Here is a 26,035-nt window from a genome sequence, read left to right as displayed (position 1 = left end):
AGAGCAACACGTAACAGCTAATTCAAAGTAATCCAAAAAAGAAGTTTCATTTCATTTGAATAAAGTTTCATTTAATTTGAAAAAAGTTTCATTTAATTTGAATAAAGTTTCATTGAATCTGAAAAAGGTCTCATTTAATTTGAATAAAGTTTCACTGAATCTGAAAAAGGTTTCATTTAATTTGAAAAAGGTTTCGCTTAACATGAAAAAGGTTTCATTTAATTTGAAAAAGGTTTCGCTTAATTTGAAAATGGTTTCATTTAAACTGAAAATGCTATATTTCTTAATACCTATAACTATGTATGTATATGCTATTTACATATATGGTCCAACTCATGATAAAAATATAGTAAAGTAAAACCGTAGTCTCAATTCGTCGGCCATGATTTTTTTTTTGAAGTTTGCCAACATTTTAAAATCATATGAAATTGAGAGTAAAAAAAGGAATTGTTCAAAGTTTTTGTTGTTTGAGATTGAAAATGAAAATGTGTGTGTGAGTTTGTTTACAAAATATTAAAATTAAATTGCTTGCAAACGTCAAGAATTTGAAAAATTCCTCTCAGCGGTTCTACCTTCCTATTTTTTTATCATGGTCCAACTGTTGTGAAAAACAATGTGGCTGCTTTCCAAATCAATTCAACACAATAGTTGCGTTCCCCAACTTTTCTGGGTTAAAACCTGTAAAACTGTCAAAAGGCAAAGGAAGCCAGAGAACCGAGTACGGGAACGCTTTCTGGTAAATTCCTGCAAATTCTTGCAACTCCTTGCGAGTTAGGGAACGCAACTAACGATTGCACTATTCACTTGCTATGCGCTGCTAATTGTAGCAATACCATTAAAAAAACAATAGCTAACCTGACGGAGGAAAAAGATTTTTTTAAATAAACAAATTGAGAGACTACTTTGAAACAAAAGCAGTGACTAAATGTTTCGAATTTGTATACTCTTTTTACTCAAAGAAACAATTTGTGTCTTGGAAGTAGGGATGTTGCGAATGTGGAATTTTAGACATCCGCGGATGCGAATGCGGATGCGGATGTTTAAAAGCTAACATCCGCAGATGCGGATGCGAATGCGGATGTCAAGTGTTTTTAAGAAATAATTTAGGTGAGTAAATTTGATGATTTAGGTAAATAGAAAATGGAAAGATTAGTAATTTTTAATAATGTGTTTTTAGTTCTTGAATTTACAAAGTGGAACAATGAATTTAATAAAAACTTTTTAAAGGGTCGTAAATCAAACCTGCGCCACTATATAACTACTCGCTCGAGCCGCCAAACTTGAAAAACTTGAAATTTGACAAAATAGTAAATTCTTGTCGATTGATGCTGCACAAGTTGAGGTGACTTTCAGTTATATTTATTTATTTTTTTTTATTGCGGTGCAATTCCTTTTTGAAAATTGCATCGGGGCTGCAAATGTCGGATGTATCCTCCTGACTTTCATCTTCACAATCTAGCATCATGGCAAGATAGTTGTTTAAACACCGCTGTTTTCCAAAGAATTCTTCATTCTCATTCTTTTGGTTGTTTCGGAATTTGGAGAACATGTAACGTCATCAGGGGTTTTTGATTTTAGTTTTTGTAATTCACTTTTAATCCTTCTGTGACTGGCCAGATATACGTTTTATCAGTGGCCTTGTACAATATTCCAGGTACCGGAAATAACAGTTATTTTTTTAAACTTAGCCTAATATTTTTTTATTCCGAAATGAAAGTCCTTTCCGGTTAATAGCTTTTAAACAGAAATAACGAACGATACTAAAGAAATTCATACACCTGACCCAAGGTTTATTCTATGGTAATTAATTAACATTTTTAATTGAAATATTTTTCAATATGGGTGTTTCCTGCGTTACGGACTTTCCGTTCGTAGACACTTTTTTCATTATAAAAACTATAGTATGCTCTGAATGAACACAAATTTTTTGTCATGAGTAGTCATCATCAATACCTATCTGAAATCAATACAAATATTTTCCACAAATGTTATATGGTAAGTGTATAGCGATTAAAAGTTCCCGTTCCCAAAATGGAACTCGTATCGAAGATTACTGATGATTTTTGCTAAATTCTGCGAATCTGTTAAAGGTGCAAAAAAATGATGTATGAATGGTTGTTAGAATAATAAGCAGCCATAACCACTACGTCAACCTAAACTTCCTAACGGTGTTTAGTAGCCGCCAAAACTGTTCGAAGTTGTTCGGACGTTCCCGTTCGGACGTTCCGATATTTTCCAATGGATAAATTTTTTTGTTTAAGAACTTAAACACACTCGTTTTTTAATGCAAATATGGGGGTTTCTTGTAAATAAATCTACATCTATATGAAGGCCTTTATTAACGTTCGTCGAAGTCATTTCTTCGTACAAGCAGACGTACATATTGACGCCCTCAAACCATACTATGCTAAGTCTGACTAAGTCTAAGCTGACATAGCATAGTATGGTTTGGAGGCGTCGATATGTACTATATCTATATACTGTTACTCACAAAATTTAGTATACGGTTTGTTTTTGTCAATATTCGCAATGTTTTACGTGCTAAAGTTTTTTTTATTTTTGTTTTGGTTTGAGATATGGCTTATATTTTAGCAAACCCCATTTAAATCCAAATATGATGCTGTATACGAAAATTATGAAAAATCTGCAAAACAAACTTTTTAACAAGAATTTCTAAAAAAAATCAGGTATGCAGTTTTATAGTCCATTCAGTTTTAATACAATAATGTGCAAATTTCAAATGTATAAACAATTCTCAAAAATCATCGCGAATTTTTAGACATTTGAAATTTGCACATTATTATATTAAAACTGAATGGGCTATAAAACTACATACATACCTGATTTTTTTTAGAAATTCTTGTTAAGGAGTTGCAATTTCCTGAAACTTTGCAGAGTTTTGCAAATATGTACTAACAAAAAACCGTATACTCAATTTTGTGAGTAACAGTACCTACATAGAACAAAATGAACAAAAGTTATTTGAAGCGTTCGGACGTTCCGACTTTCAATATACTAACAATCGTTAATCCTATAGCTTTCCGAAAAAACTTTTATGCGACTGGCAAGAGTAACCAAAACTAGCTTTTGTATTAAACTTTTGACAAATAAAGTAAAGTTTCGACTCTTTTTTTTACATATAAAGTATATTTTGAGTCCGAACGTTTGAAAAAAGAGCACAATATGTAATTTAACTTTAGACCGTTCCTAATAAATTTTTACGTTGCTTTTGTTGTAAGGCTTACAGGACATAAGCTGTACTAAATTTTTGTATAGATTTTCATTTTTTTTTAATCGTGTGCTACAATTATGAAGGATTTATGGAAAGGTATGGTTTCTCCGAAAAAAAGAAAAATTGAAAGTGTAGTTGGAAAGCCGCAAATATCTTGAAATGGAATGGAGCAATTAGTCCAATATTTTGGTGGATGAAAGACAAAATATGTAGTTATCGATTGGCATCTATAAACTTTGTCCAGGCAAAATTCTATTTTTTCGGTCTTGGTTGACACTTTTCAGGAAACACCCATATGTGGCTTTGGCCGTTTAGATATTTCAGTTTTAAAGCATTTAAGTCCTATTTCATTTGATACCAAACTTGTTTAGTTTTTTTTGGAATAAAAAATATTTGGCCAAGTTTAACTCGTTAAAAAATTACTGTTATTTTCGGTCCCTTCGGTATTCGCATTCGCGAAAAATCCGCATTGATTATTGCGAATGCGAAAGCGAATGCGAATGTTAAAATTAATGCGGAAGCTCCGCGGTTGCGAATGCGAATGCGAATATTCGCAACAACCCTGCTTGGAAGTATGAAAAAGCTTCTTTGAAGTGCAGAAGCGTATTCAAACGAAACTTTTTTTTTTATGTTTAAAGTAGTTGAAATCAAATGCAGAATCGGATAATTGACTGCATTCTAAGACATCGCCATGCATGATAAATAAATCAGTTCGTTGGTGGGGAAAAAGTGAGAATTTCAATCAGTTATAAAGTAGTATTTTACCACATATTCTAACGGGTGATTTTTTTGAGGTTAGGATTTTCATGCATTAGTATTTGACAGATCACGTGGGATTTCAGACATGGTGTCAAAGAGAAAGATGCTCAGTATGCTTTGACATTTCATCATGAATAGACTTACTAACGAGCAACGCTTGCAAATCATTGAATTTTATTACCAAAATCAGTGTTCGGTTCGAAATGTGTTTCGCAAACCCAATTGCTGCGAACGGCGACGAATCGACATTTCACGGTCTTCAGCAACACTCTCAGAAACAGACGCAATATTCTCTTCTGTACGCACTGTACGCATTCGTGTGGTTGGTTTAATGTCCAATAAAGTAAACTGAGTGCGAAACTTGGTCACAATCGCATTAATTGTTTGCTCACTTGGTCGATTATGTAGACCATAAATCGGACGTAAAGCGAACCGAACACTGATTTTGGTAATAAAATTCAATGATTTGCAAGCGTTGCTCGTTAGTAAGTCTATTCATGATGAAATGTCAAAGCATACTGAGCATCTTTCTCTTTGACACCATGTCTGAAATCCCACGTGATCTGTCAAATACTAATGCATGAAAATCCTAACCTCAAAAAAATCACCCGTTATGTCAAGGGAGGGCTAGCGTGAGGCTAATAAAATCCGCATACGCATTTCATAGTTGTTACGAAGACCCGGAAAAAAAATCAACTTCACTCAAATTATGCGGTATCATATAAAAATGTGACCATGTTGTTATTGTTTTAAAAATTTACTAATGTTTGTTGATAAACGTCTATAAATGTTGATTTTTTTCAGACAAGTCATTCGACTCGTTTTGGATGAAATTATCTGGTAAAAAAATATTTAGATATACAAATTTCTTATAAGCCCTAAGTAAATTTCAATATATTTGCTTTATATATAGGTAGTTTTCATTAGTATATCAGTTCGTGACTACGATTTAGATTTAAACTTTCTTAATTGACTTTGCTTCACACTTTACCATAGCGTAATTAATTAGCGAATGAGACTTAATTAGTCCCTATATTTATTAATGTATGCTTTACATTCAATTAAACTCAAACTATAATCAGGACCAGTAAACACGTGGCATTAATTTCCATGACAGACAGCACTTCAACTTCTGCAGCGTCTACTACTGTTGTTTTGTCTGCTTAAGTAATTACTAATAGGTGAGATATATTTTTTAGTCGCGATGCAAACTATGCCCCTTACATCCGACCCCGTAGGAAATTAGCGCTGATTCCCTTGTCTAAAATGCGCTTACATATAACAAGAATTATTCCTGCCATGAATTACCATTTCAACTTATACAAAATGATGTGCGTCTGTGGTATTTATTACGGCATATATTATTATGTAAGTGTAGGCAATAGTGATAACAACAACAAAATAGGTTACACAAAAGCCTTCATAAGCAATAAATTGATTTATATTTATTTTATTAAATTTTTCTTCTTTGTTAGGCTTTCACATTATTTATATTTTTGGTAGGACTTCTTTTGGTTTTTAGAAATTTTAGATTTGCTTTATTTCAAACTACTTCAATCCTTGGCTAATATCCTCGGCAGCAGAGGCAGCTGGTATGTTGCTGTAATGCGGCTATTAGGATTAATGGCCGCAAGTCAGCACTTTGTGGATTTACACTCGCTGAAAAAACTCGGTTGCACTATTCCGGGTTGATAAATGGTACGTCCAAAAAATCACTTTTAAGCAGTTTCGATTTACTTATTACCGACTTTGGAAGAACATGCACTTTTACTGATAAACAGACATACTTGTAAACCATTCTATTTATGTATGTATCTAAATTTCTAAATATTTGTAAAGCTCTTTAACAATTTTTATTTATTTTTTAACTTTTTGTTATAGAATTAATTTAAGATCGTTTAATTAAACGCTTTTGTGTATTTATTTATCTAAATTTTTTTATGTCTAAAATTTTTTCTTAGACCACAAAACTACCATTTAATATTTAATTAGTATTAAAATCACTACATACAATTTTAGCTTTTATTTAAATTCTTTCCTTATACATATGTATATGTATGCACATACAAAAACATTTTTTTATATATATAATATTTCCAGATTTCATATATATTTTTTTTATATATGAATTTAATTTCCTTTTATTCACAATTCCAGGTTTTTTAATTGATCCACTTCACTAATTGCTTACTTGTTTATTTGTTTACTCGTGAGTGAATGTTTGATTAATGTTCTTATCCGTCAACCGCTAACACGGGTAAACTCAACGACAATTCAACACGAACTGATGCTGCGAACATTCTGTTATATTATCCTTTGTTCCAAAGGGGAGGCTGCTAGAGATATGTATGATAACGAAGCGGTTTACAAACCCCGACTCCGCATTTTGCGTAGAGTATTCAACAGTATTGTGGTTAGGGAATTTGAATTTGGTAAATACACTTCACCGCAGTGTGTAACACGATTTGCTCTTAAATTCAACGTATGAGTTGAAAGAGAAAACGCGAAAGTATTACAAGGCGTGTGGGCTTTGCAGCCAAAGTGAGAGTGAGTAAATAAAACGGAAACAAGCGTAACAGTGAGTTTGTTGGTTCTTTACTCTCTTAACCCTAGAACTTATACGAGGTGCGTAGTAACCCCACTGCAAACTAAAAGTTTCATTTATTAGATTTTGATATATGTAGCGTTATTTTAGTGTTTGCTCGACTTAACTGTGATTTTTATGTTCAAATTTTTGTTAGTTTGGTTTAAGTATGAATAATTTACATATTAAACTTAAAACAAAATTTAGTTTTAAAATTTGTCTTTAAAAGAAATACATACATATATGTATGTACATATACGGTGTTTGGAAATATTCCTATTTCTCTTACCGCAAGCCTTTTAGTATGGGCAACAAAGATGTTTTGTAAACAAGGCAAATCGAAATAAGCGCTCTCTGGGAAAACAATATCTTTAATACCTGTACCAAGAGATTGAATTGCTCTACTCTTTTTGCTGCATGTACATATGTACATACATACATATGTATTTGAACAGATTCAGCTTAGTAAAAAGAGCGACTTGGTTTTATAGTTCGCATGTAAAAGACTTATGAATAAAACAGCAATATTATTTTTAGTAAACATATTTTTTTGTTTGCTTACATATGTACATACATATATACTATGTTGAAGAAATCTTATCCAATATACATTTATAAGTATTCAAAAGCTTTTAATCTCGCAGGAATTATGTTGAACGACTGAGTATGCTGGTTGAGTTTTTCAAGAACGATTTTAAGATTATGTGCAATCTTATTGAAAATATATGAATTTATTAAAACATACATATATGTATTTTTTAACATGTAGATACTTAATGTAAGTATTTTCAAATGTGATTTCAATTTTAATTTAACTTAATTTCCATTTTAAAGTAAGTATTTTCCCTGACTCTTGTGGTTGGGAAGAGGTCCTAGACTTAACTCTGCTAACCGAGAATACTCTTTGAGTTGAATATTACGCCGGATGCACCTACTCCCTTAGGAACCTTCGTAAAACTGATTGGAATTTATTTCAAAAACTCATTGGAATGGAACCGAAGAAACTACCTGTCCTTTGAGGTATGGTAAGAAAGCGCACATACCTTGATGGAATGAGAACCTTACAGAGCTACGGAAGCAAGTAAGGAAATCTTTCAACGAATGTTATTAAAATAAAGTATGCGACCTCTACAAAGAGAACCTGAAGAAATACACAAAGGCGATGCGGGACGCCAAGGAGGCATCCTGGAGGGAATTTTATGAATCCATCGAGGATACCCAGGAATCTGCAGAATTGAGTAAAATCCTTGCTCCCAGCCAACATATATAAATAGGTCAGATGGTTCATGGACAGAGTCGGCTGGGGAGTCTGGATATCCCTCTAAATACTCACTTTCTACGGTTCAGGGTCGACTTATTGGAAACCGCTGCCCTAAATCATCTACCAGCCCTCTTCGAGGACCAATTGAAATAGCTACTACAGAGGGAAAAGATATAATTTGCTATCTTCAGCTTCTCCCCTTTACTATAAATCACCGGGTATGGACGGTGTTCCGGACGGGTTGAAATAGACGGCAAACGAGAGTCGAGGAGGTGCCGAGTTCCTGAAATTGTTCGAGGGCTGATCTCAATTGTTCACAAATAAATGCAATGAAAAAACTTTTTCACTTTAAATGTATATCTATAAATATGTATGTACCTGTCGGAAACTTCTTTTATTATATATAAAAAAGGTGTAACAAAGTTATATAAAAATGTATTATATATAAAGTGGTCTTTACTTGTTGATTGCTCGGAGTTCTCTTACAAAGCGGCCGAGAGTTGGGTGATCGAAGAAGGCGAAACCTACATCCGAGGCGGATAATAGGACTCCAGAAAAAGGAATTCGAGTAACGAGTAAATGTTCGCACTTAGATCACAGCGACATCTGTAAGTGAAATTCTCTTATTCACAAACCCACTTAAGATGAAGGGGGCTGGCGTAAACAGACGCAATATTACCAGTCATGCTTTAGGAAGCTTCGGAGATGTTCATTTCCGTTCCCGGAAGCAATTTTTAGAAGGTGCCTAATACTAAACCAGGTTCCGTTAAGCTGGAGGAAGATTAAAGTAATTTTTATTCCTAAAGCACGGAAACGTGGGCATGACAATGCTAAAGCTTTCCGACCAATAGGCCTAATTTCCTTTGCACTCAAGATATTTGAGAGGCTGTTAGATCTGAACGTCCAACTTGTTTGCTCTCAACATGCGCACCTGAAAGGGAAGTCACCGGAGACTGCCCCACTTGAAGTGGTACCTACAATTGAAAGTTCGCTCTACTATTAACAATTTTCAATGGCCTCCTTTATAGACATCAGTGAAGATTTCAATCATGATGCGCTTTATGCAAACAGGGATTGATCACTGCGTCGGGACTTGGATAGTATCCCTGCTAAGGAACAGAGTAATGCACGCCGAATCGGGTTACCAAAGCAGGGCCATGTATGCACCCCACAGGAAGGAGTGCTATCACCGTTATTAAGGCTCTTGGTCTTGAAAAAACTACTGTTAAAGCTAGACTCTCGGAGAATCAAGACAGTGGCTTACGCCGACGATTTAGCAATACTGGTATCGGGTCAGTTTCCTTCGGGGATAAGTGAAATTATCACGTTTAGTGAAATTAAGCCCTTTTCTAAAAGGCAATAATGCGCGCGTGCTTTATTTCTTTAAAAAAATTAAATGAAGTCCGTAAACGTTATTTCCGCCTGCGTTATCTCATTGCACTAGTTCTTCAGTGACAAATAGAAAATTTAAATAAATATGTATCGCGATATAGATTTCAGAGGAAAAAGTTTGTGGTACGAAATTTTGAACAGGGTTGCCACCTGTTTACAAAACTAAATTCAATGTATACAACAAGTTCCATTTATTACTACAATATGGATATCAATCAAAATGGCGGTGAAAAACTTTATTTCTAAACTAAACAATTCATTCCAAATGGTTTTGAAAAAATTTTATTTCTCAACTACCTGTAGGAGGGTTGCCAATTGATTACAAAGTTAATTTAAACTTGAATTATGAAAATTTAAATATGTACCTCAATATTGGTTAAAAAAAAAATGTGTTCAATGTTTTGGGTTTAAAATATTTTGAAGAGGGTTTGAAAAATCGAATTAAACTGAACAGTTAATACGTTATATAAAGTATTAAAATATTTGTGTCAAACTAAGGAGTGGTAAGAAATCTTTAGTGTGGGCATTTAGAATATTGAAGAGGCTAGCCCCCGGATAAAAAGTTAAACTCAGATTATTCAATGGAATTATTTAAAGATGGGTATCAAGTGAATTGCTTAAAAAGCTTTATTTCTGAACTATACTTATGTGGGTTGCCATTAAAACTAAATTTAATCCGCCAGAAAATTGAAATATATGTCACAATGTTAGACGTAAAAGATTTACTAATTTCTAAACGAATAACTCAGTCAGCATGGCCAGAATCCGCAAACAAACTACGGAAGGGTTGCCCGGAGAATGCATCCGACTAAGACGAGCATTCTTTGAAGTCCCTTTATATTATTTTTTAAGATTCTAAAGTTAAGAAAGTTTTATTATATGCCAATTAATAAGTGCAAGTGCCAAAATTTCATAAATGAAGTGTTTGCACATGCAGAAGTGCAAAGCATACATTTAGGCGTTTGGAGTTATTAGCCGTGCCTAAACTTACCGGCCCGCCTAGACGACTTGGTCGCCTGGTGGCTATACCATAAGCCAATAATATCCGGCTCGAAGGACCATGAATAACGCAGTGGTAGAGACCAGGATGTTTGCATGTATTTATAAAAAAAAAATATTTATTTCAACAAAAAATGGTGTCTAACGGATACACTCAAAATTTTATGAACCCTTACTGCATGCTGTTAGCTGTTTATTGTTAATATGTACATATGTTCATCATAAGGTTGAGTCAGACGATTGCATATTGGTAGCTAAATCGTGTGGTCGACAAAATATTGGTATTTTGCCCAATCATTGCAAACACTTTTTATACATTTTCCAAATTAATTTAAATGCGCTGGATTAATCGTGTGGCTGCTAAGACATTTTCGTGCCGAATTTGATTTATTGGTATCCATATATTTAATCAAGGAAATGTACTAATGATATGAACCGATGTTTATAGACTTCACATGAATTCGGTATATGCTTCCAAGGTTGTTATCCGCGTTTTACTTAACATATTATTTCAATACTCCGCAATAAATATATAAACTAAACGATAAGCCAGTAAGATAGTTTTATCTTAAATTAGTAACCTTGAGCATTAAGTAGGCCTAACTTCCTGATATGAAAAACTTTTGTTTTTATTTATGTTCGTTATTGCAAAGTACTCATGGCAGCTCTTCTAAAACTCACTTCATAATAACTCTTTGTAAAGATTTTTTAGAATATTTAGTAACATTGTTTACTCTTTCAGCTTTCTCTTAAAACCATGTCACAACTTTTCAAAACCGTTTTGGGAATGTGGTTTTGTACTGAAGGAAAATAAAGGGTACATTTTAGGGAAAATATTAATTTGCAGACATGAAGTGGTCAAATACCATGATACTAAGATTTTCTCTTCTATTGCTCACTTTGTTTTTACAGCGCAATTAAATTCTTAGAGCATACTATAACAATTTCGGACTCTCTCCAACTATCTGCTTAAATTAACAGTTAAAGAGAGACTCTTAGGGTAGCCATAGTTACTCTTTCGCTGTCAACTCTGTGCTTCTGCTCACCACAGTAGTTCACATTACAAAGTAAAAAGTAGGTCAGGATTGACATTACCCGCCATCAAGGGTATTGTGTATTTGTAATAGTGCGATTTTATTTGTATTAAAGTATAGGCCACAGCAACACAGTGATGTGTGTAGTGAATGCAATTAAAAGCACAATTTGATGAATACACCAAACAAACGGTGAAAAGAAAACATGTAAAATTATATACACTGATGCAGATATACAGTTATGTAAATATTTAATAATAACACTGTAAGGAAAATTTCAAGTTTTGAAATTACACAAAAAAACGCCAAAGCACCTTCCAAAACTTGTTTTGCCTCGCAGATTACGTCCCTGGGTACCATTTTTCTAGATCAGATAACTTTTGCAAGTCATTTTCATTTGAAGCTTGCGTTGTGAATGAAAAAAATCCAAATATTTGGAGGAAAAAAATTAAAAATAAAAGGTTTTTTTGTAAATTCTTTTGATTTGTGTTAAAGCCTGTTCTTTTACAAAACCAACGAAGATAATTGATTGATAAATAAAGTTGTAAATGGGTAATAATTTCTTTACAAAATGTTTCCATCCAAATTTATGGTTTCAATAATAGTTCCTACATGGCGTATGAGTAACATTCTTTCCTAGTCATATTTCGTAAAAAATAAATAATTACGTATCTTCATTTGACCATTTAGAACTTTATTTATCAGTCAATTTTCTTTTTTGATAGCTTGATGTTTTTGTAAAAGAACAGGCTTTAACACAAAATAAAAACTTTTACAAAAATTCTTTATTTTTCAAATTTTCCCCCGTAAAAGTTTGCATTTTTTTCATTCACAGTGCAAACTTAAAATGAAGATATCTTCGAAAATGATCTGATGTAGAAAAACGTTATACAGGGCCGTAAAATTCTTGAAAATTAAGTTTACGTTTTTCTGCGTTCTTTGTGTCATTTTAGCGTCCCTACAGTGCACTTTGGCTGAAGTAAGCACTTCCTGCGGCCAAAAATCAACCAGTGCAGATAGTTGCGTAAAATCTTGTACACATGATTCTGAGAATCTTAAACAACGTTGGCGAAGTCGGTCCATAACCACACCCACCGCCCATTTACCGGGTGCCTCAGGCCACCCGTCCACCCCTTTTAACATGGTGGAAAATATTTATATATATATATAACTTAACGAACACGCGGATGCGTGCTCGAAAAAATTAAAGTTGGGGGCCGCCCCGCGGCGGGGTCAGCACATTCACATTAGTAAGTAGGTTGGCCCCCTTGCTAACTACGTTGTTGTCTGGTTCAAAGTGGCATTTAGCATCGCCGCCCTTCACTAATCTAGCCAGGCATCCGTCTTCAGGAAGTTTCGTTAAAGATTTGGGTGAGCAGATTGTTGTATTGCTAATCGAAGGAGAATCCTCGTTCAGTCCGAACGTTTCTTCTTCGTTTACCAGCATCTTCTTGTAATTAAGTTCAACGTGTTGTCCCCTTATGATGGCGGCGCGTATTGTTAAAAGTCGGTAGCCATCTGGTTTGACTTTTGGTATTGATAGTACGTATAAAAGGATACTACCGTTTGAATACACGGAAGCCGATCCGTATTCTATAGCTTCGATGGTATTTTGATATGGCAGCGAATCTTCTTCTATTAAAAGTCTTTGTACCTCGTCTCGATCAAGTAAGTTTGTGTTTATGATACCAGATTTTGCCATTTGGCACGCCTGCACGATCTCTGATACCTGTTCCTTCAGGATTAGAACTTTGCTCAAGTCCAGAAGCTCCAAATTCTCTTCGCTAATATTTTTGTTTATGGCGTTGATGTGTAGCATCATTTCATTTGCTTTCTCAATCGCCTCACGGGTAACGTTGAAGAGCTTTTCATTGACGCGGTACTGGTGGTTATTGTTTACTACGACATCGTTCATGCTACGGAGGATGTACCCCAATCTGCTGCATCTGGAGACCCGGCGATCCACTTCCATGCAGATCCAATCCAGTCAATGGAACGTCTTCTTCGTGACTTACTTATTTGCAGCTCGTCAAGTCGCAGCTTAGTTTGGTTTAGGTGGAATTGCAGCACAGTACGCACAGCTTCGCTTCTGATATCGTGCTGTGTTGACTCGATCAATTTCTCCAATGCCATATTGAAGTAGTTAAGGTCGACCATATGGACCAAACTGAAGTGTCCGTTCAGAATCCAACCACGCCTATGTTCAATAGTGACCAGCGGGGAGTCGTAATTGTAAATATTAAGGCCGCAAACGCCAGATATTAAAAGTAAACTGTATTACCATCATGATTGGGGAAAAAAGCAAAAATTAGAATTTCTCAAATTAGCATTAGCCTGTTTCGACGCTTATTTCTCGTTTTTTATATTGTTTTCCAACTTTTCTATTTCTTTCTTTCTAACTTTTATATATTTTTTTATCTTCAGGGACGGAGGAAAAAACATTTTAATAAGTACAAGTAATTAAATGGTTTTCTTAAATAGTGGCTAGAAGTTGTTGAACTTATTTAGTAAAGGTTAGTGGGCCATATTTTAAAATTATCCTTAATTAGTTGAGAAGATAGGTAGAGGTTTTTTTTTTCTTTAAACTTATTTATCAAAATATAATGAGCAATATCTAAAAATTATTTGATAATCGAGAAAAAGAAAAAAAATTACATTTAATTAGCAATATTTTTGTTAGCAATATTTTTCGAAATTACGCTACAATTAAATTTTTGTTTTCCGTTGTACATCTATTCTTATATGCTACTACCGTCCCCGATCTTCTAAACCACGTAAATGGAAAATCCACAGGAACCAAGAATGTTAATAGAAAAAACATTTTTGTTACATTTTTTAAGCGTTATTGTGTGTTGGCTAAGTGATTGTCATGGGCAGCTTTTGCCTCTTTAAATTAGCCGTTAGTGTTCATTTTTTTTTTGTTTGTCGGCAATATTTGCTTCTTTTTGTAAGCGTTATTATGTCTTGGCTAAGTGATTTGTTATGGGCATCTTTTGCTTCTTTTTTAGTTAGCCGTTAATGATTTGTGTTTCGTCTGTGCTATAATAGTTTTTATTATTTTGTCTTCCGACATTCGGAAAAATCTTTTTTTGTTTTTTTTTTTGTATTTTGCCTTTCCCGTCGTGCGCTTGATTTAATTAGTTGTTTGCTCCTGTTTTTTTTTTTTTTTTTACTTAGAAGTAGTTTTAATTTGTGCCTTATGGATCTTCCTACCAGTTTCTGTAACCAAGGTCACCCTATTATCCTTACCAACAATTTCCTTTTTGTAAAGTGCTTTCTGCTTCGCCTTTATCTGTTTATCCCTAACGTAAACCTCATCTCCTGGCCTAAACTTCTTAGGTCTTTTCCGTTTCTTATTCAACCGGAGATTTCTAAGCTCCTGGTTCCTCTTGATTTGTTCCCTGATTTCTTTGTGAACCCTGTTTTTGAAGTCGGTCAGTCCTTGGTAGTTAATTCTTTCAGTTCTATTGAAAAATATGTCACTGGGCTTCCTTTTCGTTACAGAATGTTTTGTTGTGTTGTAACGATCGACTGCAATGTACACCAATTCTTTAGGTCTAACGTTATTAATTTCTTTCTGAATGCATCGATAGATCTCAATAATGGTAGAGTGGAATTTTTCAACCTGACCGTTTACCTCGCTTCTTTGAACCGGAGTCTGATATAGTTCAATCCCCAGACCTCTTATATAGTTACATACCAAAGGAGTCATGAATCCCCTCTCGTTATCGGTTACTATCATTTTAGGAGTTGTAAAGTAATGGACTAGTTTAGCTAGCTTGGCGCGAATAGTGACGGATGCTCGGTTTTTTATGTGGAAAAGTTTTGCAAATTTGGAAAATTTATCTATGCAGGATAAAAATTTTTCTCCTTGAATTTCGAAGATGTCCACATGTACAATCTCGCATGGGTATTTTGGCACCGGAGTGTCTTTTATTGACGGTACTGGAGGATGCCTATCATATTTGTTTGCGAGGCAGGTTTCACAAATGGTGGTGAATTTTCTTATCCGGCTCGCCATTTTGGGAAAATAGTATTTTTCTAGGATTTGCTCTTTATTTTCCCTCGAGTTCCTATGAGCCCTCCTATGTTCGTCCTCTATTATCCTACAAATTCTATCTTCGTTGGCAACATCTTCGACCACCCTCTGCGTTATCCTGATTTTGTATAAAAGAAAATGTTCCAGATACACTTCTTGCAGAAGCTGTAAATGATTCCCTGGAATTTTTACTCCGTTTATAAGTGATGGGTTTAAACGTTCTTTTAAGGCCTCGGTTAAGTTGGTTTTTTCAATGATAGCTAAGCTGACATAGTGACGAGTGAAACCTGGATGTGGATTTTCCACGCAAATCATTGCATTCCCTTCCGTAAAAATAATTTGGTTTCGAAAAACGTTTAAAGGACTTTCTACATGTGGAATAAGGTCTGACGCATCCCGGTCCGCACTGTGAATTGTCCCCACTTCGCTTCTAGCTTCTGCTGATAAATCGTTAGGCGCCAACGATGCTGTTAAATGGTTTGCCTGACATGGAATTCTCGAAAGAGCATCTGCCACAACATTTGATTTACCAGGAGTGTAAATCAATTCGTGGTTATACTCTTCTATTCTCGCCTTCCACCTCTTCAACTTTGCGTTGTAGTTCCTACTTCCCAACGCAAACGTGAGAGGCTGGTGATCAGTGAAAATTCTAATTTTTTTCGCCCCATATAGGTAAGATCTCAAATTATCTAGAGCCCAAACTATTGCCAACATTTCTTTCTCGTTTGTGGCGTAGTTTTCCTCCGTTCTAGTTAAGGATCTTGAAATGTAGGCGATGGGCCGATCTTTTCCTGGTTCTCCTTGAGACAGCACCCCACCAATGGCATAGTTTGAAGCGTCGGTGGTAAGGTTAAATGGTTTTTCGAAATCTGGGAAAGCAAGAATATCTGAGGAAACTAGTAGTTTTTTTAAATTATCGAAAGCTTGAAGGGCTTCACGGTTCAGATTAATGCGTACTCTTCTCGATTGGCTGGCCTTAACTTGCGCGTTTTCCCCCCGCGTGAGATTGGTTAACGGTTTTGCAACTTTCGCGTAATCTCGAATGAACTTTCGGTAATACGACGTCATTCCCAAAAAACTTTTCAGTTCTTTTAATGTTTCTGGGGCCGAAAGGTTCTCTATAGCCTGGACCTTCGAAGGATCCGGTTTCATCCCATCAGACGTAATCACATAACCCAGAAATTCTACCTCTGTTCTCATAAATTTAGTTTTTTCCAGATTCACTCTCAAATTAGCGTCCGCGAGCCTTTCGAATACTATTTCTAAGTTTTTTAAATGCTCATCAGTATTTTTCCCAAAGACAATAATATCATCAATATACACATAGCATATCCTCCCAATATATTCTTTAAGGACGTCATCAATCATGCGTTGGAATATAGCCGGCGCATTTTTCAATCCAAAAGGTAGTCTCAGAAATTCGTATTTTCCATTCATAGTTGAAAACGCGGTTTTGGGTATATCTGAATCCTTCATCGCAATTTGATGAAAGCCTGAGGTAAGATCAATCGTCGTGAAATATTTAGCATTCCCTAGACTGGCCAGTGTTGCGTTAATATCTGGAATAGGATAAGCGTCTGACACGGTAACCGCATTCAAACGTTTGAAATCTACAACCATTCTATACTGCTTTTCACCGGACGGCTTAGGTTTTTTCGGAACTACCCAAATGGGAGAATTATACGGACTTTTAGATGGCCGTATGATGCCTTCCTCGAGCAATTCGGTTACCTGTTTCTCTACCTCTTCCCTCATGTTGGCAGGATATGGATAACTTTTTGTGTATATGGGCTCATCTGTAGTGGTTTTTATCTCAGCTCGAACTGAGGTTTTGATGTTTGTTTTTATATTCAGTGGTCCGAACAAGTGGGAGTACTTTTCTACAAGAGACTTTAAAATAGGAACTACTGCTTTAGGAATTTCAGATGCTTCAGAAAAATTAATGCTTCCAACTGTTTTGTTTCTCAGTGGAATTTTAATGTTCGGCTCGATTGTGAGAATGTGGTTTTTCCTATCTATCACCGCACCGAGTGCCTTTAGCGTATCATCCCCTATAATGCCGTCAAAAGATTGAAGTCCTGGTAATGTGTAAAAAGTTGTCCTGGTGTCGTTCCCTACATTATGGAAAAATTTTCCACAAATTTTCCTGTTTATTACTATTGGTCCTGCCACCGTCTGCACTGAGAAAGGTGGATCGACTGGTATTGAACGAGCAGCTAGAGTAGGCTTTATGAAATTTTTATTTGCCCCCGTATCTATAAGGAAGTTTAAGGCAGTACTGCTGTTGGTCAGGCACGTCAGGTAAGGTATGCTTGAATATGAGGCACTACTCCTCATATGAAATAAGCTGGTGGCCCGGTCGTCAAAAAATTTACCTGCTGTGAATCGTCCTCTGTACGTTCACAGTAATTTGAAGAATCATGTCCTTCTTCAGGACTAATGGCTTCTATATTATACAATTTTTGTTGTTTTGGGAAGGCACCTTTTGATGATGTAGGCCCCCTCTTAAAAGCGTTTGTGCCTGAGGGTCGGTTCATATAGTTGACCTGCCTCGTTTGGACACTACCGTCAACTTCCATTTTCTCGACGGGTTTAGGGGCAGTTGGTATGGCTGGAGCTGATGAACTCGTTCCTTGGTTGACCTGGAGCCTGTTGTACGGGGTCCTCTTATATTCCGAATTGTGATTCCTGTTCACCCAGTTATAACTCGAGCGTGCGCGTGGCGGTAGCGGTGGCCTCTGTGTTGATAAAATATTCGTTGGGACAACGACTCTGTTCATTGAGCCTGTGTGAACTATCGTATTCCGCAACGTTAAATTCTGAATGTCCAGGCAGGCTGAGTAAGCTTCTGGCAATGTTTTTGGTTTTTGTACGATGAGCATGCGGGACAACTCGGGACTCAAACCCCGGATGAATACATCTAGAGCTCTGTTTCGATATGTTTCCACAAGGACTGATACTGTCTCTTGTGAGTAATCGTCACACTTAATTTTGTTTACAATAAGCGACAGTTGGTGGTTAACAGTTGCGTAGAATTCATCCAATTTCGAATTCCCTTGAGCTAACTGATTAAGTTGATGTTCGAGGGTGCGAATATCCCTCTTATCGGCGTAGTGAAGCGAAAGGACTCTTTTTATCTCTGTCCAGTCACTCTCAAAAACGTTATACGCAACCAAGGCTGCATCCGCTCCACCCCGAATTTTTTGCCTTACATGCTGAAGGATTGCGCGATACAAAGGCTTTTCTTTGACCACTTCGTAATCAGTCAAAATGCCCTCGACGTTGTGAACCCACGAGATGTATTGAGAAGGACTACCCTCAAAAACTTGCAGCTCCTTCACACAATCAGGGAGTCTGCCAATGTCCCTCAAGTCCTGCTCCGATAGTGGTGTTCGCACCGCTGCCGGCACCCCTTGCGGCTGCGTTCTCATGCTAGCCTGTTCTACGCTACCTAACCGTCCATCAATCCTGCCCAGATTTTGGTCCAGAATTGCGCTATTAGACTCAATCCTTCCTAGCCTAGATTCCAGAGCGACACCGTTGCTTTCGATACCGCTAAGTCGTACCTCAAGCCTCCTAATCTGCTCGAGAAGAGCATTAACACCCCCATTGAGCTCATTAACTTTGGTTGTTAAGGCGTCCATTTCAATACAATAGTAAATTTTTCCTTTAATTAATTATTTTTAACTGAATCAAGGCACGGGGATACGCACTAACTATTTTTATAGCACAGTACGATAATGCAATAAAATTTTTCCTATTTGGCACACAGTGGCTCTTTAAGTTTATTTTTATTTTATATGCGTTTTTTTTGTTTGGTATTATTTTTCTTCTTTTTTGTTGTTGCTTGAGGTTACCGCTCTTTTCTTACACTTTGACAGTTTCCTGCAAAAGAACAAGAAAAGAACCGTAAATAGGTTTGTGAAACTTTTACCGTGTTCTGATGTGAACGGCGACATGTACCAGGTTGGCGTTTCACAGTACATTAGTCTTTAAATGCTTTTAGTTCTGGTCAAGGAAGGGCTGTGTAATCCGTTTTAGTCGTCAACAATCAGATTGAAGGCAACCTACTAAGGCACAGCTTGCTCCACAACATAATCTTGGACCTATCGCAATCTCCAGTGTGTTCTGATGTGTACGCTGGAAGTGCCATCGAAATCAAGGAGTGGCTGCCGTGTTCTTATGTGAACGACAACGTGCACCCAAAACGGGCGTACCTAGACTAAGACTGGTGGCTATTGCAGGATCACAAAATATGTTAACCAATTGGCTTTGTGATGGTGGATTCCGGCCTAGGAGTATAGGGACGCGGATCCGCCTAGCCAATAAGATTGCGCAAGGATATCCAGTTCTGTGACTGTGGAGGCGTCAAAGGTTTTCACTTTCTCATTCTTTTGATATTGTTAAAATTTACAAAATTTGTGTCGAAGACTTCACTTCCTTTCATTCTTTTGTTATAATATTTGATTTAAGTATGTACCTGAGGGTCTTCGGGGTCACAGGACATTTTACACTATTGTTATTCCTGTATCAGCCAACAATGACTGACAGGAGAGGACGTAGTAATTTATAGTCTAAGCCTGAGGTTCATCGGGGTCACAGGACTTAGCAGTGTTGAATTAATTAACTTATTGCACTTATGAGCCTATTTGACAGCTTTATTTTTATTATTTAAGTTGTTTGACCTCTTCTAGGAAGAGGAGCTTTTATACGGGGCACCGTGGGGATCGCGGATCTAAGCTAATATTATAAACCGGAAGGTCCTGATGGACCGAAATTTTAATTTTTTATTTCACTTTTGCACTAACACTTTGCCTCTACCACTTTATCACATCACTTTCCATCACCTGCAGCAATCATTCGGAAAGGATTCCCACAATTAAGGGGATCCTTCCCGAAGGAGTCCCACGGATGCGTGCTCGAAAAAATTAAAGTTGGGGGCCGCCCCGCGTCCCCGGGTTTCCCTAAGGATAGAAATGAAAAGCAAAATTAGCAGTACAAGTGTATATTTACCATTGAGCTCCCAAATAATAATGAATACAAAATATTACTTAAAGCTATGGCTAAGTATCTAAACGGCCCGAATTAATTGATTAGTTGCTGACGCTGCGCTTCCCACGATTTGCATTTTGGTTGCATAAAACCAATTGGTATCGCTTACGTTGCAGGTCAATTACCTGCACTGGCTGTGCGCGTGTTTGGCGAAGTGCGGCGTCAGCACATTCACATTAGTAAGTAGGTTGGCCCCTTTGTTAACTTATATTTTGGTCGTATTTATTTATTTTTTTTGTCTAAAAGTAGTTAATTACTTGTTAGTTGACACCATAAATTAGTCGCCCCCTAAAATTAGTTAGCTTTTTTGGGACAAAATATACAGTTAATAGTGTTCGCGTAAACAGACTAAAGTTAGGTATGTAGATTAGAGTGGTCCAAAAAAAATTAAGTCAGAATTTGAATGCCGCCACCCCCTAGGACTGATCTGACCCAAAAAAATATAACCCTTTTTTATTTTGAAATCAAAAAATATTTAGGGAGTGCTCTCACCGCCAAAGTTTTCCATGTATTTTATATGGAGGAAAAACAACTTTTCGTAGAAATGGTATAAAATTCTTAAAAATCAATATTTTTCGATCGGAAAACTGTGGTTGTCTCAGGAGACTTCCACTATTAATATCAAATTGTTTATTTAACCATGTTTTAATATTAAAAAATTTTTATTGGTTCACCATTGCATTTTCTGGGGGGTTTGGAGGACCTATAAAATATAGTTACCATTAAATAATGGTTAAGGATATAATTGGGTATTATTACCGGGAATCTCCTGAAGATAAGAAAAATTCTACACTATTTCTATGAAAAGTTGTTTTTTCCCTATATAACATAAATGGCAACCTTTGAGCCCTTTGAGCACTACCTAATTTTTTTTATTTCAAAATAAAAAAATAGAGGTATATTTTTTCAGTATAGAAAAATCGAGGGGGTGGCGGCATTAAAAATCCGACCATATTTTATACCAAACATTTTTGGACCACCCTAATGTACATATAAGCTAACGTCAGACCCTGCAGGGTATGTACAAGTAAATATGTATGTGCATTTGCATAAATGTATAACATGCCTATACGTAAGCATGATGGAAAACAAATCAAAACACCTGGGCAGTTCAGCAAAGCAAGTTTTACGCTGGGTTTTACGAGTATTTGCCAAAATAGTGCGATGGGAGAAAACGAAATTAAATGACTTTTAGAAAAGCTCAATTACTTGAGGCTTGCCAAAAAATATGGATATGGGCAAATCTAAAAAACAGGCACACTTTCAAAACAAAAAGTTATTTTTTTTTATTTGTGGCCAACCTATGTTTTAACTATGATTCTATTCGTAATCCTTATCCTTCCTATCCTTACTAATATTATAAATCCGGAAGTGAGTTTGTTTGTTTGCTACGCTTTCACGCTTTAACTACTCAACCGTTCATCATGAAAATTTGTACACTGCTATCATTTAGCCCAACTTAAAATATACGATAAATTTAATCTCAATTAGACAAGGGGGCGTGCAGNATTTTTTTTTATTTGTGGCCAACCTATGTTTTAACTATGATTCTATTCGTAATCCTTATCCTTCCTATCCTTACTAATATTATAAATCCGGAAGTGAGTTTGTTTGTTTGCTACGCTTTCACGCTTTAACTACTCAACCGTTCATCATGAAAATTTGTACACTGCTATCATTTAGCCCAACTTAAAATATACGATAAATTTAATCTCAATTAGACAAGGGGGCGTGCAGTATTTCATACTGCATTTCTCAGGAAATATTTTTGATAGATTACTGGAACTTGGTACGGAGATATATAAAATCATTATCTACTCATGAATGAGAGCTGCCACCTTTTAAAAAAATCAAATTCAACTGTAATTTAAGGGAGTTAAAAATTATATTAAAAAATGGATGTCAAGAGGCTTAAAAAAGCTGTATATTTTGAAAAGGGTTGCCACCTGTTTGAAAAGTCAAATTTAAAAAAATTATACTCAAGCTGTCTCAAGAATTAAAATATGGTTGTCTAGCGAAATATTGTTAAGAAACCTTTAGTTTAAAACTTTTGAATAATATTTAAGTCTTTCGCAAAGGTTGCCACCTTTTTAAAAATTAAATTTTACAGTAAAAGTATTTTGAATATTAGCCAAAGTGGATCATAAATAAGATGTTTAGTAATAACTTAACTCCAGCGCCAACTTGCGGGTGAATTTGTGAATCTACATCTACTACATGTAAGAGGTTTCCATCTGTTTAAAATCTCAAATTGAGTTCAGGGGATAAGTTAATTGAAAAAGTATTATTACTGAGAAGTTTAAGAAAGTTTTTGTTTGCAAATATTTTGAAGATGGTTAAATATATTTTTAATTGAGTTTTCTTGAAATAAATTTTACTTAAAGTAACACGTAGAAATTTCATTTACTCAGCGAAGCGGGTGAGGGCGATTTAGTCTCTAAATAAATCGATAAATTTAAGTGTAATTCATTTTCATCAAGTCCTTCAAAAGTTAGACGAGAAATAAATATTTAGATCGCTGAAATAGAAAACAAAAGAATAAGTTGGGTTCAAACTACGCAGTGTTTCTAGAGAAAGTCCCCTAAAAATCTTAATTTTTTCCAAAAAAATCTTCAAAATAAGATTTTAAAGCTAAAAAAATCTTTATGATCCCACCTAATCTTCATTTAAAAATACCTAAAAAGAAACACAAAATTCGATATTGGCTTTACGGCTGTAAATAGCCCTTATTATTTTGGTTGAAAAAATTACCAATTTCAAGTTATAAAGTCCTTTTTATAACAACTTAAACTTAAAATGAATATTGCCTCGCGTCATCACAAAATTTGTAGCACAGTACTCCCATACTAATCTGGTTTAGATACAGTCATTGGATCATGAAGAAATTTACGATAAATTTTTATATGAGAATTGAAGTCGCTTGTATTTTTTGTTTAAAAATTACTTGTTCTTTTTTTATGAAAGAATAGCTCGTTTCTAACAAAAACCATAAGTCCAAACCTCAATCTTTGTAAAAAAGTTCAGAAAGCCGACAAAGTTCCATAATAATTTTCAGCTTTTTAATTCGATTTTTTATTGACATTTTTACATGAGCGTTGTTTTATAAAGCTTACCGCTCCTTTTTTTCACGTTATACATTTATCCATGTAGATCCATCAGAAAATGTTTCTTAAATGGCAGTTTACTTGAAATTGTCTATTGTTGTTATTTGAACTAGAGGGGATACAAAAGACCGTTTGTTGTTTTCCTCCACTCTCTAGCTCTGCACCACGATTGAGAGAATAAAAAGGTTGCGCCGATCTCGGACCGCTATTCCTCTCTTAACAAATTTGACAGAATCGTTGTTTGCAAGACGTCACACTTGTGCAACTAGTTTACGTTTTCAGCTCGGAACACTTTGACGACAGCAAGCGACAAGCAGCATCTGTCAAATTTTAAATACACACGTTCTTACGGACACAATTATTTTGACGACAGCACGACATCTTGGCTGCAGGACTGCAATTGTCGACGTCGCCAAATTAAATCTATTTCTAATTTTGCCGGCGACAATGAGTAGATGTAGTGCTGCAAAATTAAATTGTCGCAAAATTAATCACATATTCTTGATTGTTCATGTTTTTCTTATTTACTTAAATAAAAATACACAATTTGTGAAATAAATATACCAAAATGTCAAACTTTAAAATCAGCTGTTTGCTATGTCGCTGAGGTCTTCAAAATGTTTAAGAAGCTGGCTTCAAGGCGACATTTGTCGACAAAATGATGTCGCTGTCGTTACGTCGTGAAGTTGCAGTCGTCAAAGTGTTCCGAGCTTTCCTTGCAACATTTTTTCTTCCATTCTTGCTCACGTTTTGGCATTTCTCTCTCGCAATTGCACCAGTGTGATGTCACACAAAAATTATTCTCAAAAATCCTCTCTGATCGGCGCAATCTTGTATTCTATCATTCTTGGCTCTGCACTAGAGTATATGTTTTACAGTGCGAGAAAAGAAGGCAGATAATATTGTAGGGGATTTCGTACTCCATTTTTCTTCTTCCTTCATTTGCGGCTTACAATGATGTAGCAAGGATAATATGAATAAGTTAAAAATTTTAACTTAAACTTTAAAAATCTTACATGATACACAAAAATCTTCATTATGAAGATATTTTCAGTGTAAAATTTAGCTTTTTAAAAAATCTTTTTCTTGAAGATTTAAAAAAAAACAGCACAAAAAACTTTATTTTCAAGATAAATCTTGACTTATAGCAACGCTGTATGCAAGTTATAAATTTGAGCAAAGATTTTGAAACTTGAACTCACTTAATTGAGACGTTCTAAATTCAATGCATCCCCCGTCTTACCAGATTGGCTGCGGTTTTCGAGATAACGGTACTTGAAAATTTTAACTATTTTATAAATACGTCCCTCGGTTTTGAAGTTATTTTACTGCACATGACTGCTTTTTAATATTACCTTAGTTATTCCTTAAATTAATCGAAGTAGGTTGACTTTAACATATAGCTCCAATACAACTCATTACTCAGATATGTATGTGTTTTTGCGTTATAACTCTAACTTCATATCTGAATAATAAATTGTATGCGTGTTATATGTTAAAGTGAAATTATGTCGATGATTTTCTCTGTTAACCTTGTGTTTATGATGACTAAATATGGTACTAAATTTGTACCAGCTTAATTCGCAAAACAGCGTCTCAGGACAATCAGTTGTATGGGAGCTTGATGTTATAGTGAACCGATTTCGATCTTCTTAAGAGATAGTTAATACAATCATGTGCAAAATTTTAGTAAAATATCTTCAAAAGCAAAGTTTCAAGTTCGGCTTTCTCGAATAGTGGAGCCAATCTGGCAAAACTAGGGCGCCATTGAATTTATAAGGCTCCAATAAAGTAAGAGCAACTATCAGAACCTTTGTCGAAAAAAAATTGATTTGATACCATGCTCGAAATATTCTGACTACAGGAACGATCAATTTTAAAAATAGTAAATCAGGGTTTTTACACACTTCTCGTGAACATTTTATTGAAGCATTTTACGGGTATATGTAATGTATAAGGACTAGTAGTTACAAAACAATTTAGATCATTTTGACGTATTTTCCAAATGTGCCTTCAATTAAGATGTTTTTGGAATAAAAATTACGCTCAGATTAGTGATGGGCTGAATTGTCGGTACCCAATACTTGACAAAAATTTCGGTTCCCCAATACTTCCTTTTCGGTATCCGATACCGATTCAAGACATCAAACTTTCGTCATAATGGTTATATATACATTTCCAGTTTAAATAATATATATATTTTGCTGTATGTATGTAATTAAATGAAGCAAGCATAATGGGTAGGGACACGAATTTCGATACGATACGATACCATATCTATCGATACATTTGGCATTCGAAACCAATGTTTATATTATTACCTTCCTTTTATTAGCTCGGGATGTAACTATGTAATATTGATGCGCCTAAAGGATGCAGCGATTCTATCGATGACAGTACGAATGGCAATTATAATAGGGAGGTTTTAGTTTTTTAAACTATAATTTTATTTACTCGATAGTTTTAAAATCCTAGTTTCATGTCGAATGCCATAAACTCACATTACAAAGTGAATGTGATTTACAAGTCGTATGTTATTTCAAAGATAACTGACTCTTATTAAATTCGTTTTATGTGCT

This window comes from Rhagoletis zephyria, unplaced genomic scaffold (genome assembly GCF_001687245.7).
Source record: "Rhagoletis zephyria isolate East Lansing unplaced genomic scaffold, Rhagoletis_zephyria_1.1 Rzeph_scaffold_00782, whole genome shotgun sequence".
Taxonomy (NCBI): Eukaryota; Metazoa; Arthropoda; class Insecta; order Diptera; family Tephritidae; genus Rhagoletis; species Rhagoletis zephyria.
This window is presented reverse-complemented; position numbering follows the sequence as displayed.